Source organism: Anopheles nili, unplaced genomic scaffold (genome assembly GCF_943737925.1).
Source record: "Anopheles nili unplaced genomic scaffold, idAnoNiliSN_F5_01 U_low_cov_10, whole genome shotgun sequence".
In the NCBI taxonomy this organism is placed as follows: Eukaryota; Metazoa; Arthropoda; class Insecta; order Diptera; family Culicidae; genus Anopheles; species Anopheles nili.
Window position 1 is genome coordinate 136,389 of NW_026525548.1, and position 6,658 is coordinate 143,046.

Genomic DNA, 6,658 nt, shown 5'->3' on the forward strand with positions numbered 1-6,658 from the left:
AATTATGTTACGCCGCATTTCGCACCGCTGGAAATACCCGTTGAATAGACGTGAGCTACAGGCAGCTGGACGATGCAGGAAAACAGTGCCACTACGCGACAGTGGCGTTTTTTCCCCGTGCACGCAGCTGAAAGACTAAGCTAAAAGAACAACCGAAATTTTTGAAGAAGACACTAAAGTATAATGTATTCCTGTGTTGACGTTGTCTGGTCTGCGCGTTTTTTTTCATTTTTTCTGAAAGAGAGCGCATACTAGTTTTGGCTCTCCACGGTTCGCGCGCTCTCTCTCTTTTGAGAATGGGAAGCGACCGATGAAAATATGAGCACAAACTGAACAAACCAGGAAAACCGAACCGAACCGAACGAACACCGACCCTGCCCTACTGCCAAGAATCACTCAAAAGAAACTCACGACGGAGGCTCTCAAAAGGCTTCAAATTTGCGGGGTTTTGTCGTCAAAAATGAAACCGCGGCCGGAAACGCTGCGTGCGTGCCGTTCGGCCCTTTTCCCCTTCGCTCACATTTCTCATTTCTGCAGCTCAGTTTCTTTCAAGGTAGAGAGAACGCAAGCCGCGAGCGCAAGCTTCGAGCGCAATTACGCTCGCGCTTACGGCTGCGCTCTCTTTCAGAACAAACGCGCAGACGAAAGAACCTACAAGAGGGAATACAGCACATTTTATTGGGTTTTTCATATTTCATTACATTTCGTTTGCGGTGGCGTCTTTCAGCTGCGTGTACGGGGAATAAACGCCTTCATTGTCCAGTAACACTGCTTGCCTGTATCGTCCAATTGCACGATAGTTCACGGTTTATCAGCAGTATTTCCAGTGGTGCGAAATGCTGCGACATAATTTTCTCGTCAAACAGGAGCAAACATCCTGTCCTGCATAGTAGTTCCCTCGTCAAGCAGCAGCAAACATGAAATAAGATAATGAAAGTATTAGAAAACAGATCAAACTCCAATTGGGATGATTTTTAACCTACCTCAACGGTACCGCTTCCTCTGCTACGATGCGGACCTTTCTCCAACAACAGCACTTGCACACTGGCAGTTTGAGTTTTCTCTTTAACTTACCCGTACTCTTCGCCGTTTGCTTCAATCCACAAATTTGCTAAGTTCTCTTCGCCGACGCATCGGCCGGACTTAGAATGTGGAGAAACGCGCACACAAACCCAAAATCGCTGCTGGCAGCCGCACACATGCACACGCACAAGGGTGCGAAGGTGCAAAGCGGAGAAACTCTAGCCCACTTTCGTTCGCTTCGTGCAGCCACAGGCGGGTGAAAAATCACCCAAAATCAGCTCAAAAACCGGTGAATGTAGGTAGGTAGGTAGAAAATCATCTTTTTCAAACGAGAGCCAAAACGATGGACTTTATTCTCTGGTGTTCTGGTGCTGGTTTTTTTCACGCTCAGGTAAAATGCAATCGTCGACGGCATGCTATAAAATCTTGTGCCGCGGGGTCTCTCGCTCGTGTTTTGAACTGTGAATGGGACGCATGTGTTTCTTTTTTGCAATGAGCCAGAACGATCGGCATCATGCGCTTGAACCTTTGCTCTCTCTCTCTCTCAGTCGAAGAAATACAAAACCCCGTGTGATTGTAGTGACAAAGGACGTGTAGGAAAACTCTCCAATGTATCATCGGAAGAGTTAAACAAGCGCACGAATCGCGAACATCGCTAACGTTAAAGCCAAAAAAAGGGTTACTTGAGTAGTGAGTGGACTACGCTGGTCCATTTTAACCTCAAAACCAGTGCATCATCGCCGTGCGGTCTGCAATGAAAAGTTACTTGTGCATTTTTGTGTGCGTTTTGCAACGAAACCCAGTTCATCTGGAACTCGTTGGAGACCTCACCACAGCCGGATTTCTAGCGGCATTGCAACGATGAACAACAAAAGAAAGCCATTGGCACAGACTGTGCTCGAGCAAAGGCTTCACCTGGCATTTCGCTTCTCCTAAGGCTCCCTAAAAACTTCGGCGGATTGTGGGAGGCATCTTTACCGTCATCTCGAGCAGCTCGAGACTGTCATCCTTCATCAAATGGTGGCTGCCATGAATTCACGTCCGCTGTTGCCCATGTCGGACGACCCAAAACGATTTGGCCGCTCTTACGCCAGCCCACTTTCTCATTCGGTTCCTCAATGCACCTCAGTTCCTGTTCCGGACTGTGCTGGGCTACGGAGCTTCTGGAGCCATTCTGGGCGACGGAATGCTTGCAGGAAATGCAGAGAGAGACACCATGCGTTACCAGCCAGCCAACGACGCCAGGTATAGTATGGTAGATTGGTAATCCTTCTCGATGAATCTTTACCAACCACACCAATGGACCCTCGCACGTATCGTCGAGATTCAAACCGGGAGCAGATCCTTCTCACAAGGGTAGTAAAACTAAACACAACAAAGGGGACTCATTCTCCGTCCAATTTGTAAAATTTGCATATTTTTTTAGTACATCCTTGATATGAAAAATTTTTTTAGTACATCCTCGATTTGAAAAAAATTTTTTTAGTACATCCTCGATCTAAAAAAATTTTTTTAGTACATCCTCGATCTAAAAAAAATTTTTTAGTACATCCTCGATCTAAAAAAAATTTTTTTAGTACATCCTTGATATGAAAAAATTTTTTTTAGTACATCCTCGATCTAAAAAAATTTTTTTAGTACATCCTCGATCAAAAAAAATTTTTTTAGTACATCCTTGATATGAAAAAAATTTTTTTAGTACATCCTCGATCAAAAATAATTTTTTTAGTACATCCTCGATCAAAAAAAATTTTCTTAGTACATCCTCGATCTAAAAAAAATTTTTAAGTACATCCTTGATATGAAAAAATTTTTTTTAGTACATCCTCGATCTAAAAAAATTTTTTTAGTACATCCTCGATCAAAAAAAATTTTTTTAGTACATCCTTGATATGAAAAAAATTTTTTTAGTACATCCTCGATCAAAAATAATTTTTTTAGTACATCCTCGATCAAAAAAAATTTTCTTAGTACATCCTCGATCTAAAAAAAAATTTTTAAGTACATCCTTGATATGAAAAAATTTTTTTTAGTACATCCTCGATCTAAAAAAATTTTTTTAGTACATCCTCGATCAAAAAAAATTTTTTTAGTACATCCTCGATCTAAAAAAAATTTTTTTAGTACATCCTCGATCAAAAAAAATTTTTTTAGTACATCCTCGTCCTAAAAAAAATTTTTTTAGTACATCCTCGATCTAAAAAAAATTTTTTTAGTACATCCTCGATCTAAAAAAAATTTTTTTAGTACATCCTTGATATGAAAAAATTTTTTTTAGTACATCCTCGATCAAAAAAAAATTTTTTTAGTACATCCTCGATCAAAAAAAATTTTTTTAGTACATCCTCGATCAAAAAAAATTTTTTTAGTACATCCTTGATATGAAAAAATTTTTTTTAGTACATCCTCGATCAAAAAAAATTTTTTTAGTACATCCTCGATCAAAAAAAATTTTTTTAGTACATCCTCGATCAAAAAAAATTTTTTTAGTACATCCTCGATCTAAAAAAAAATTTTTTAGTACATCCTCGATCAAAAAAAATTTTTTTAGTACATCCTCGATCTAAAAAAATTGTTTTTAGTACATCCTTGATATGAAAAAAATTTTTTTAGTACATCCTCGATCAAAAAAAATTTTTTTAGTACATCCTCGATCTAAAAAAAATTTTTTTAGTACATCCTTGATATGAAAAAAATTTTTTTAGTACATCCTCGATCAAAAACAATTTTTTTAGTACATCCTCGATCTAAAAAAAATTTTTTTAGTACATCCTCGATCAAAAAAAATTCTTTTAGTACATCCTCGATCTAAAAAAAATTTTTTTAGTACATCCTTGATATGAAAAAAATTTTTTTAGTACATCCTCGATCTAAAAAAATTTTTTTAGTACATCCTCGATCAAAAAAAATTTTTTTAGTACATCCTTGATATGAAAAAATTTTTTTAGTACATCCTCGATCTAAAAAAAATTTTTTTAGTACATCCTTGATATGAAAAAAATTTTTTTAGTACATCCTCGATCTAAAAAAATTTTTTTAGTACATCCTCGATCAAAAAAAATTTTTTTAGTACATCCTTGATATGAAAAAATTTTTTTAGTACATCCTCGATCTAAAAAAAATTTTTTTAGTACATCCTCGATCTAAAAAAATTTTTTTTAGTACATCCTTGATATGAAAAAATTTTTTTAGTACATCCTCGATCTAAAAAAATTTTTTTAGTACATCCTCGATCTAAAAAAAATTTTCTTAGTACATTCTCGATCTAACAAAATTTTTTTAGTACATCCTCGATCTAAAAAAATTTTTTTAGTACATCCTCGATCTAAAAAAAATTTTTTTAGTACATCCTCGATCAAAAAAAATTTTTTTAGTACATCCTCGATCAAAAAAAATTTTTTTAGTACATCCTCGATCTAAAAAAAATTTTTGTAGTACATCCTTGATATGAAAAAAATTTTTTTAGTACATCCTCGATCAAAAAAAATTTTTTTAGTACATCCTTGATATGAAAAAATTTTTTTAGTACATCCTCGATCTAAAAAAATTTTTTTAGTACATCCTCGATCTAAAAAAAATCTTTTTAGTACATCCTCGATCTAAAAAAATTTTTTTTAGTACATCCTTGATATGAAAAAATTTTTTTAGTACATCCTCGATCTAAAAAAATTTTTTTAGTACATCCTCGATCTAAAAAAAATTTTCTTAGTACATTCTCGATCTAACAAAATTTTTTTAGTACATCCTCGATCAAAAAAAATTTTCTTAGTACATCCTCGATCTAAAAAAAAATTTTTAAGTACATCCTTGATATGAAAAAATTTTTTTTAGTACATCCTCGATCTAAAAAAATTTTTTTAGTACATCCTCGATCAAAAAAAATTTTTTTAGTACATCCTCGATCTAAAAAAAATTTTTTTAGTACATCCTCGATCAAAAAAAATTTTTTTAGTACATCCTCGTCCTAAAAAAAATTTTTTTAGTACATCCTCGATCTAAAAAAAATTTTTTTAGTACATACTCGATCTAAAAAAAATTTGTTTAGTATATCCTTGATCTAAAAAAAAATTTTTTAGTACATCCTCGATCAATAAAAATTTTTTTAGTACATCCTTGATATGAAAAAAATTTTTTTAGTACATCCTCGATCTAAAAAAAAATTTTTTAGTACATCCTTGATATGAAAAAAATTTTTTTAGTACATCCTCGATCAAAAAAAATTTTTTTAGTACATCCTCGATCTAAAAAAAATTTTTTTAGTACATCCTTGATATGAAAAAATTTTTTTTAGTACATCCTCGATCAAAAAAAATTTTTTTAGTACATCCTCGATCAAAAAAAATTTTTTTAGTACATCCTCGATCAAAAAAAATTTTTTTAGTACATCCTCGATCTAAAAAAAAATTTTTTAGTACATCCTCGATCAAAAAAAATTTTTTTAGTACATCCTCGATCTAAAAAAATTGTTTTTAGTACATCCTTGATATGAAAAAAATTTTTTTAGTACATCCTCGATCAAAAAAAATTTTTTTAGTACATCCTCGATCTAAAAAAAATTTTTTTAGTACATCCTTGATATGAAAAAAATTTTTTTAGTACATCCTCGATCAAAAACAATTTTTTTAGTACATCCTCGATCTAAAAAAAATTTTTTTAGTACATCCTCGATCAAAAAAAATTCTTTTAGTACATCCTCGATCTAAAAAAAATTTTTTTAGTACATCCTTGATCAAAAAAAATTTTTTTAGTACATCCTCGATCTAAAAAAAATTTTTTTAGTACATCCTTGATATGAAAAAAATTTTTTTAGTACATCCTCGATCAAAAAAAATTTTTTTAGTACATCCTTGATATGAAAAAATTTTTTTTAGTACATCCTCGATCAAAAAAAATTTTTTTAGTACATCCTTGATATGAAAAAATTTTTTTTAGTACATCCTCGATCAAAAAAATTTTTTTAGTACATCCTCGATCTAAAAAAAAATTTTTTAGTACATCCTTGATATGAAAAAATTTTTTTTAGTACATCCTCGATTTAAAAAAAATTTTTTAGTACATCCTCGATCTAAAAAAAATTTTTTTAGTACATCCTTGATATGAAAAAAATTTTTTTAGTACATCCTCGATCTAAAAAAAATTTTTTTAGTACATCCTCGATCAAAAACAATTTTTTTAGTACATCCTCGATCAAAAACAATTTTTTTAGTACATCCTCGATCTAAAAAAATTTTTTTAGTACATCCTCGATCTAAAAAAATTTTTTTAGTACATCCTCGATCTAAAAAAAATTTTTTTTAGTTCATACAAAGCGTGTGCGTTGGCACATTTTTATTCGAAAAAACACACGAAAACATCGACTGCGTTAAATGAAAACACATTTAAAAAAAAAAACACACATAACATTCAAAAAAACAACATTCGTACGAAAGCAAAGTACGGCAAAACCGAAACCTCCCCTCGCTAATGAGACGCCAGGCAACGACGTGCACGGACTCGGGGGTGGGGTTATGTTCGCTCGGGTGCCCCTAAACACATTCTGCGGTACCGAAAAAGCCCCCGTGGCTGGTCGACAGGGGCACAGATGACCGCAGACGGATGCAAAAAGTCACCCGGCTCAGCTGTCGCTCGGTGAAAA